Genomic DNA, 10,624 nt, shown 5'->3' with positions numbered 1-10,624 from the left:
TAATTCATTTTTATCACTTAATAGAACCAACATAAATTATATTTTATAAATTTCATATTCTCTCCTCCAATTCTCTCCACTACTTTTGCTTTTTACAATTTTTTTATTCTTTCATCTACCCCACTACCTCCATATTTTATTACTTTCTCCAATTTCTCCTAAAACTCCGTGCATGGAGAAATGGACCAAGTATTTTAAAACGGAAAGATTATGAATGTGACCTTCTTAGCTCAGTGGTAGAGCGCGTGGTTTTTAACCATGTGGTCGTGGGTTCAGTCCCCACAGACAGCGTTTATAGTTTTAATTTTCTTTTTGATGTTCTATTTTTTAAGATAAGAATAGTTTATCAAAGGGTCGAATTTCATCGAACTAGATAGTTGTGGAATATTCCAAAGTCCCCCTTCTTAATTGGCCTCTTGAAAATCATAACAGGGATTTGAAAATTAAAAACGGAAATATATAACCACTTACCAACAAAAAAGAAAAAGGAATGGAAGAATTATGGTACAGTAATACACTAATTATAATACAATACCTTACAAAAAAGAAAAAGGACTCAAACTAACCAACAAATAATACTATCATTCAAGTATGAAGTATTCAACCAACTAATAACTAATCAACATGTACTAGAAACAACGATGTTTTCATAAATCATAAATATTACGTAATTATATAACTAATATTATAAAGCTAAACTTTTAGTGAGGTCACGAGGCAGCGACACTTGGCATTTCAATTTTTGGCTAAGTGTTGCACCACGTTGTATAGATATAAATAGACTTCATAAAATAAAATAAAAATTAGTTTAGAATTCTATTTGGATAGAATTTTAGAATAAAATTGTTAGTTTAGAGTTTTATTTTCAATAAAATACCAAAATTTTAGATAAACAAATTGAATTATAATTTTATTCAAAAATATTATTAGATTATAATTATCATAAATTATCATAAAAATTTATTTTTTATATCATAATATTTTTTTTAGCGAAGGAATTAATTTAAAGCGTAAAACATCCATTTATAATATATACTAATCGATTAAAATAATATACTTCACAATCAATAGAATTTTATTATTCTGTAGACCTGTCAATTAGGGTTGAGTCATGAGTCATCTTAGATGGATCAGTTCAGGTTACGAGTCAAGAAATGTTCAACCGTTGCCCTAAGTTTTGGGTTCGGGCCAACCCAACAGGTTTTAAACATTTATTTTATTTAATTTATTTTTTGCTAATTTTTTTTTTTATTTTTGTAATGTATTAAATTAAATCGAACATTTCCACCAACATTATCTTTAGTCATTACATACATACTAGATAGCAAATCGTTACAAAAGCACATCAATTCCTAACTAATTGATATATTTTAAAATTTGACATATAGATTAAAAATTTATTTTAAAATTCAATAAACAACCCGAGTATCGCACGGGGCACAAAACTAGTAAGTATATAGATTTCTATTCTTTTACGGAGTAACAACTCGTTGATTACTAGTCAAACCTAAGACTACGTATTGCTTCTCCTTTATAAATAATTTTGTTTAAAATTCCAAACAATATTTCCTATATAAATCCTAAATTTTTTTGTTGTCATATTTCATCCATAACACAAATTCTTATTTGTTCCAATTTTTTTTTTTTTTCAAGATGACCGAGAAAAACAACTTACACAAAGAGAGCAACATACAAGCTCATCATCTAGAGTTGCCAAAATATGGTACTAATCACCACAGCACAATTTACAAGCTAACACTATCGATGAAGCGACGGTTTAGTCCACAAGTAGGCGCACCAACCCCATCTCCTGACGGGGCGGGGGAGGTGAGAAATTTGCTCCAACGTTTAGTCGAAATCGACAACGAAAGCCGGGAGCTTCTTGGTAAGGTGTTTTCATTGTTGGAGAAAGACGAGAATCTTGAAACTTACGTGAAGAGGAGAATTGAAGATCCAAAAGTTAGTAGGATGTGGCAACTTGTTGAACAAGTCCTTGCTTGTCATGAAGGTGAATCTAATCTTAATGAGGTGATTAAGGGAGATGATAATTCAAGTAATTATGATTCTTATAGTACTAATAAGAGTATAATAGAAAATAATGAATTGGAGGAGGAAAAAAGGAATGACAGGTTCAAAGTTAGAAATATTAGTAGTGGTAGTCAAATTGGTTGTCCTTCTACTACTACAACCTAGCTTGGCAAAGTAAAAATTAGTTGTAATCCTCCGGTATTCTCTTTAGGAGGGTTTTTCTGATTACCTCTAAGGTTTATTCTTAGAAATGATTTTTCTAGCCTCTATTGCTAGATTTTTCTTTTCTTTTGAAAGTTTTCCTTCACACTTCTCTCTTTTCTCTCCTACTCTAGTCTCAATTGTGTATCTTTTTAGGGGCTTCCAATGATATTCTTACTGGTGGCAAGCCCCAAATATGTTTAATCGCTTTCAATTAACAGATCCTTTTTTAAGATGGTGGTTAATTTGTTATGTTTATTTTCTTTATATGTTCATTTGGATATGATTGAAAAACTAGAGTTTTAAATCTCCGAAAGTATCCAAAACACAATATGAGTATTTTTACTCAAACAACAACGCATCAGTGGATTTCAACCAAATTAATACATGGTAATTTACATATTGTATTGCTTCGGATAAAGTTTTTAATCAAGGCTATCGTTGATCGAATCTGCGATGTAATTAGTTCAAAGGTGATGTGTACTTGTGTTGGAATTTTAGTTTTTTTAGGAAGTTTGTAAGTGTCGGTTGACTACATTTAATCAATGAAATCATTTTTCATCCTTTCAAATATAGAAATAAAAGCACTTTGAAAGATTATAAAGAAGATAATTACACAAACTTTTATAAAAATCGGGTGTATAATAATTATTGTACATCCATTATAAAGATCTTTCAAAGTGATCAACAGTTACCCTTGAAATGAGCAAAAGTTACTCGAATATGTATAAAAGTTACCCAATTCAAATAAAAATAATCTACGCTTTATTGGTAAAGAATCACATTTTAAATGATTAAAATTCAATTATTAATGATTGAAAGTAATTTTATAACCCTTATAAAATTTTTCTTATTCTATTTATAAAAAAAAAAAAAAAATCATATTATGTTCAAAGTTATCTAAAAAAGAGCAAAAAGTTACCTTAAATTGGCTTAAAGTTACCCTTATATTGCTTGATATACACTAATATTAGTGTAAACCGGATGTATACAAAAGTTTTTGGAATAATTTATGGGATTTTACATATCTCAATCTATTTATGTTTGGTATGTACTACAATTATTGAATTGAATAATTATAATTGTGTGTGTTTTTTCTTTCTTTTCGGTATCACTTAATTAGTAAGTAGAAGGCAGTTGAATCCATATGAGTAAAGATCACCGGGTTTTTTTTTTTTTTTTTAAGGGAAAGATCACCGATTGTTTGATTATGATGTATGACTGTATCATTTTTATGACACTATTACTTCCACCATTTCCTTTTTCTTTATTGTCCAACTTGTTTATTAGAGAATTTTTTATAATAAGCTACGATACCTCGTAACTTACCTTGACACATTAAATTTTATAGCTAATATCCATTTTAGCTACAAAGTGCTTTAATGGTGAGCAATAGCATATTGAAGCTTGGAAAAAAAATTATTTTATTAAGATAGTTTTTATCAAGCACATGTCATAATTTAATTAAGTGGATAAAGTTTTCATTGAAAAATCAAGTAACGTAGCTTGTTTTTAATCTGGTTACATCAATAATTTAGCTCCAATAGTAAGCTACATGTTTTTTATTTTATTTAGTTTGCGAGCAAATCCCTTTTACATACCATTAGAGATGCTTTTATTCGTGTAATCAATGTATGAAATTTTTATCATAGTTTTAATTCAATTAGTAATTAATGTAAAAACATTTAGGCCTAATTGACAATGCAAAAAATCATATCATACAATAAAATACGATAAGATATTTGTCTCTCGTTTAATGATGAAAGAGACTAGTGTGATGGTTGTCAAAAATGTCAAAAAAAAAAAAAAAAAAAATCTAGTGTGCTATATATCTCTATCCTTTCAAATCCCACAACATGTGTTACTGTTTCAATTCTACAGTGTAGTGACTCTTTTACCCTTGCTTTTTTTTTTTCCTTTTTTCTTTATTTCTTTTTTATCCCGTTGCCCTTGTTGAATGTTGACTGCTGTAAAACAAAGGAGAAAATTACTTAATTTCCTCTTCCTCTCTCTCTCCCGATTAAATTTCCTAAAAAATGAAAAAGAGGGTCAGCTTCTTTGGATATTTTGGCTGGACTTGAATGGGGTATGGGGAATAATCCCATGTTTCGCACCATCACAAACATTCATCATCGCCGTTCGATTGTCAAGTTCCATCAATGTCAACGGCTCAAACCAAACCCAGGTGGAGGCTCGTGATACCCACCAAGAAGGTCAATTGGGTTCGTCACCGTGTCCTCGTGAGCGCACTCACATCAAGGTGTCCAATTGGAGTTCTAAATTAAAAATTTGGATACCGAAATTAATGAGATTGGGTGCCGAATGGCATTTGTGCTGAATCGGCAGTGAATTGGTGTTGGCTGGTGATGTTGGTGGCGGTTGGAGCAAGGAGGTAATTGGTGGCTGAGACTGTTGGGGGAGCTGCCCTGTTGCTTTGTTGAACGTGGGATGTTAAGAGAGAAGGTGAGGGGTTGTTTGTTTGCGTTGCTAACAGATCTGATTCTCATTTCACAAAATTCTCATTTCTCAAGTCAATACTTAACCGAGAGTGTGTCAAAGCTCCAAGTTCAAATATGACGCCAATCTTCGAGTATTTCTTACTGTGTAGAATTGGACCTTAGATGAGAATAAAGGATTCTATGGCACCAATTACAGATATTTGCCTTCGCTTCTTCATCAGTATCCTCCTCTCAATCATACTTTCTATCCTCCTCCTCCCCAGTTTCCCATGGTATGTCTAATGGCAATAATATTTGGGGTTGATGAAGAATTAATCATCCTTTTTTTAATCACATTTTGAAGCAGGAACTAATTGCTTAATGTAGCAAAGGCTGAATTTTTTCAAAGCATAGGGTGTTGTTTCTTGGGTATATGTGTCAAAGTGTTTTAACATCAATCTTATGTTGGTTTGTATGTATCTGGGAGGGATGTCTATGTCCAGACTACAATGCATCGTATTATTGGTGATTGTGGGATTATGTGAATGATTAATGTGATTTAAGATAATGTGGATTGAATTTTTGGCTGATCTGTTTTGATGGTAATTTGGATTCTGATTGTGTTTTATCGGGAATTTAAAAAAAAAAAACAATTATAAATTCTGTTAGTGATTGTGGGATTATGTGAATGATAAATGTGATTTTAGATAGTGGATCGAATTTTGGGCTGATGTGTTTAGATGATAATTTGGATTGTGTGTTATTGACAATTTCAGCCAAAAAAAAATAAATAAAACACTTTAGTTCAATCATCAATTCAATAAGCAATTGTGGTATTATGTGAATAATTAATGTGATTAAAAATAGTGGATTGAATTTTTGGCTGATCTGTTTATTTGGTGATTTGGACTCTGATTGTGTTATTGAGCATTTCAGCCCCCCCCCCCCCCCCCCCAAAAAAAAAAGCACACACTTTAATTCAAATATCAATTCATTTACTGATTGTGGGATTATGTGAATAATTACTGTGATTTAAGATGGCGGATTTTATTTAATTTGTGGCTGATCTATTAAGATGGTAATTTGTTATTAGCCTTGGTTTAATCTATTTGTGTTTTGGTTATTGTATAGTACATTCTTTCAATGGAGTTAGTTTAATGCTACGTTAAGCATTTCATACGAAAAATTGGAAAATATCTCATAAATAAGTTTGATAGCTCCTAAAATGTTGATTGTTATTTCACTATGTGTTGAAAACCATAGTATAAAAGTTCTAGCAAAGCGAGTAGTTAATTTATTCAATGTTCTTGTCCAAAAAAAAAAAAAAAAAAAATTCAATGTTGTCATGTACTTCTAACAATTGCTTGAAATGTTTATAGGAGAGGATTCGAATAGTAAAAAAACTTCTTGAGGCAAAGCGTTTTGAAGAAGATAATGAGAGAAAACAGTTTTAATCAATGTGTACTTGATTATGCTTGCTAATCTTCTTCAGTGAAAAAAGGACATGGTTCTTGTATTAATGTGTATTGCTTTTGGCAGTTGGAGGAAGGTAAAGAAAAAAGGCTTGGAAAAAATTTGAAAAAAAGCTGGAAAAAGACAAGGTTCTAATATCTTATCCGCCTTGTTGTACACCTTTACGATTAATTTAGTTAGACCAGAAGGTCCTGATTGCAAGATTTCAAGCTTAAATATCTCTGCAACACTTCTTTTTTTTTTTTTTTTACTGTACTATCTGTTTACCCCTCTAAGTGCCATCTTGAAGTTTCTGGCCTTAAAATTATTGGATCTATTTAGTTGAATATTGAGGACCAGTGGTAACCTGACATTTTTCTTTCCCTTGGTTTCACAGGCTGAAAGAAGATGCAATCTTGGGTTGCCTCTAGAAGATCCCATTGCTGGAAAACCTTCTGAACCCATTGTTAAGGAGAAGAAGGTGGATTCTTGTTAAGATGGGCATAGCTGTGAAGTTAATCTATATATTTAGAATTTGCCATTATTTTGATGTATTTATATACGACTTGCAGAGTATTTTGCCAGTTAAGCCTATTACAAAAGCAAAGCAAATGAGAGAGTGCCTTCGATCTTTAAAAAAGAATCATAAGGTGAATGATGTGTTTGCTTGTTTGCACTCTAATTCTTGAATGTACATGTTTCATGAATATCAAATTCACAATATAGCCTTCATTCTTATTATTTTTTGTTGACAATTGCTGAACCAGGATGAGGATGCCAGCATAAAGAAAGCATTCCATCACCTTTTACCTATGCAGGCATGTGGTGAAGAATCCAGCTGAGAAGAAGTTTAGAAAAATCAGATTTACTAACCAGGCTTTTCATGTATGGGTTTGACATGCTATACTCATGGTCTAATGGCATATTACAATATGTCTGGTAATTTCTCTTTCCATAAATTTATCACATCATAGTGTCACCATTCTGTAATATAGGTAATCCATGTGTAAATGTGTGTTAACTATGAACTTAAGAATTTTGAAGGAAATATATCTGTTGTTGCTTAGCACTAAAAATTGCAATCCGGATTCTAATACCAAATTGATAGAATTTAGAAGCATTAAAAAAAACTCAGATCTCACCATATGGGGTTTTCCCTCACTGGTAACCCATCACTTAACATAGAAGCTAGGTAAACAGTTCTGGATTGTAAAAGTAGAAACACAAATGATGGCCTACATGCTTTGATTACCACTGATAATTTTGATGAATCTGATTAGATTTTATCCTGTAATGAAAGCTATCATTTGCACTTGTTGTAGGTTGTGCCATATGCTGAGTATTTTATCGGAATAATTAGAGATGGGTTCTATTATTTTGCTTAGGTTCATAAATTGTCCTGCACTGTTGATTGCTTTTTCTAATCGTGGTTTGGATTGTTGTTTTAATATGCTTGGTTCCTGCCTTTATAAGTCACCAATAACTTAGAGGACAAAATAATTGATGGCATAGTCTCTTAATGCAGAGAGTTAGGGCAGTGGGTTACTCTCAGCCTATCAATATATCATTGAAATGTTTTCCGAAGGGTTACTCTGATGTTGGTTATTCATATGTTTGTTTTTTATGTTGGGTATATCGCTTTGCGTTATCTTTTGTTAGGTCTGATTAATTGTGTTGAAATCAGAGGGGTGGATCGTAAAAGCTATGGAGAATCGTAGCCTTGTGTTCACTCAATTAAGGTACAATTATTTTTTGCTTTTTTTCCTATAATTTGGGTTATAATGTGAGATTAATTGGGTTATATGTGTGGGATGAACTGGGTTATTTTTCTTGGCTTAAAAAAGAGATACTTGGGATCGAAAAAATACTACTATTGAAATCAATTATAAAATCGAAAGTCATGTTGAACCGCATGGATTAGATTACCTATAATAAAATGAGGAAATTTACTATCGTCGGCGATGAGTATGCAGTTGAACCTATTAATGAGCTTGAGATTTTTGATATCCTTTTTTTTTTTTTTTTTTTTTTGGGAAATTTAAATGTTGAAACTTGGAATTAAATGCCCATTATGTTAGATTATGTTAAGATAATGGGGTTTTAGTTGACTTTATGATTATTTTTAGGTTTTAAATTGAGGACATATGAAGTCTGGTGGAATCTGGTGATTGATTAAGACTTGAGAGTTTCAGAGGATTTGAGGGGTTTTTATCTCCTCTTTTGCGGTTTTAATCGAATTTTTGGGTATTAAAATATTACTTATAAACTTATAATCTTTTGAGGATTGATTACTATAATTGCTAGGATTATGACTTAATTAATTTCCAATTAGTTTTATTGGGGTTTATTTGCACCAACTTTTTTAAATAGTTAATAGTATTGAAGGAGTAGAACAACCCATTGACTTGTGGGGGAGGGAAAATGTCTTGGCTTATTCGTGTGTTCTGTACTTTTGTGTGTTTAGTTTCATTCGTTGAGGTTTATGCCATTGCTTTGAATTTTAATGTGTTTGTCATATGTAGTTTGTCAAGTATTATATCTACAACCCTTTAGAAAACAAGAGTATGTGTTATTGTAGAAATAATTAGTGTCGTTTCGAATTTGCCCTCGCCATTTTTTTTTTTTTTGCAATTGTCCTTTCAGTCCAAATTAGTTTTTTTCCTCACAACTATTGAACTCTCTAACCATTCAATCTTCAGGTTGTCTCTCTCCCCTCTATGGTGTTTCATTCTCTTTCACTTTGATTTTTCAATAGGGATGAAATAAAGCTACACCCACTGAAACAAACACTATGTACTCTATATTCTCCATTCAAGTAAATATCAACTTTACAATCGTGAAGAAGATGGGTTGTGCGTCTTGCAATCTCATCGCAAGAATGGAGTAGGAGCAGTGAAACCCAAGGATGGGTTTTGGATTTGGAGTGTATCTTGAATTTGGAACTTATAACAAGTTTTGAGTGTACTTAAGAAACACAAGTTATAAACAAAAGTTAAAAATAAACACAAATTGAGTGTAGTTAATGCTATTGCTAAATCAAATTACTAAAATTAATGTTGCTAATATTTTTTTGTTGTTAATTTTTATCATAATTTTCTTTATTTGTGTCCTTGAGAAAGAGAGAGTCAGTCTAAAAATGATGCACGTCGCACCTTAATGACCATTATGTTATATCCCCTTCCAAAAGCTGAGTCCTCTTCTTGCTCTCTAGTCTTTTTGCTGTAGATAAAAGGATAGATTTGATATGTGGTTATAATAGGTGTTTTACCGTGGAAGATAGATATCATGTATATTCTTGTTGGCTTTCTTGTTATGCTCAATTCATCAATTGGATATTTGATGTATTGCAATAAAGATCCAAGGTACGTCAAAATATCTGATAATTTTCCGGTGATCCTAGGAAAGCACAAGTGTTACAAAATAGTTGTTATACAATCATATATAACTGTATTCTGTTTAGGGGTATTATGTATATTAGACATTCATTGGTCAATGTTGCTAAGGAGTGTACTATGGGAAGTTAATTGTGTTGTATGCTTGCGTAGCTTATACTTGGAATTCATATGAATGTTTTATCATGTGTCCTTGTAAGTCTTATTGATATGTCAATCCTTTTTTGCTCCTTAAGCATGTCGTGCAATAGAGGGGTGTGTAGAATAATGAATAAGCTTTGTATCAATTTTAAAAGTTGAACCATGAGTGCTTGCCTGTCTATACCCTTAACTGTGGCTCTAATTAGATAATTTAATGTACACTATGTAGGAATTGTTTAATGAACATCTGAGTATTGTATAATTTTCGTATTTGGTAATTATATTTATTTTATGAATAGTGTAGATTATTGCAGATTTGCAGGTGTTGAAAATGTCTCATTTTGGGTAAAATTTTGCTTATCTATTCTGCATATGTTTTTTTTTTTTTTTTTTTTTTTTTTTTTGGTGTTTTTCAGGAATAAGTGGCTATTTTCTCACCCAAGGACTTGTGTAAATCACCTACTAATACTATAATATGAGTAGTTGAGTACTCTTCTATCTTGTGATTTTGAGAGGCGACTCAAATTTCCATCATAATTGGATGACTGTTTTGTATGAGGATTTTTGGCGATGTCTATTTGGTTTATCAATGCTATAGAACAGTTGAGAAAAATATGTATCCTATTGCTTTCAATTATTTATACTACTATTTATTTGCTACTTAGAAAAGATACTTAACCTATTTAATTGTTATTAACGAATGTATTGAACCATCCCATAATATCAGTTATCATTTTGTCATGTATATGCATTGTAATGATTTTAGTATTGCACTGTGTATGGCTGAATACAATCAATGCCACTCTTGATAGATGAATTTTGTTCTTGCCTTTCACTATTACATGCAGATATGATATCTTGTTCAAGTTTTAATGCTTGAGACTCTTGAAAATCTGTAAAAAAAAATTAAGAAGAAAATGGTCCATAATTATTCTGCAGTGGACACATTTTTTTTTTTTTTGGTGGTTTATT

At 31.4% G+C, this 10,624-nt stretch overlaps 1 long non-coding RNA gene and 1 other non-coding gene across 5 annotated transcripts; both read left to right on the top strand.

Annotated features, from left to right (window-relative positions):
• Positions 1-218: 218 nt before the first annotated feature.
• TRNAK-UUU (transfer RNA lysine (anticodon UUU)) lies at positions 219-291 on the top strand. The gene has a single exon. It is a non-coding gene; the product is annotated as a tRNA-Lys (tRNA).
• A 3,934-nt stretch (positions 292-4,225) lies between these two features.
• LOC145570571 (uncharacterized) lies at positions 4,226-10,419 on the top strand. Of its 4 annotated transcripts, none has more exons than XR_014096503.1 (6): positions 4,226-4,960; positions 6,517-6,600; positions 6,692-6,769; positions 6,887-7,058; positions 7,804-7,858; positions 10,069-10,419. It is a non-coding gene; the product is annotated as an uncharacterized LOC145570571 (long non-coding RNA). The 4 variants fall into 4 exon arrangements; XR_014096504.1 differs by having other exon boundaries at positions 7,779-7,858; XR_014096505.1 differs by lacking the exon at positions 10,069-10,419 and adding an exon at positions 6,207-6,268 and having other exon boundaries at positions 6,887-10,058.
• Positions 10,420-10,624: the final 205 nt, after the last annotated feature.

This window comes from Chenopodium album, chromosome 12 (genome assembly GCF_948465745.1).
Source record: "Chenopodium album chromosome 12, dcCheAlbu1.1, whole genome shotgun sequence".
In the NCBI taxonomy this organism is placed as follows: Eukaryota; Viridiplantae; Streptophyta; class Magnoliopsida; order Caryophyllales; family Amaranthaceae; genus Chenopodium; species Chenopodium album.
The sequence above is the reverse complement of the archived record's forward strand: the minus strand, read 5'-3'. Positions and strand labels throughout refer to the sequence as shown.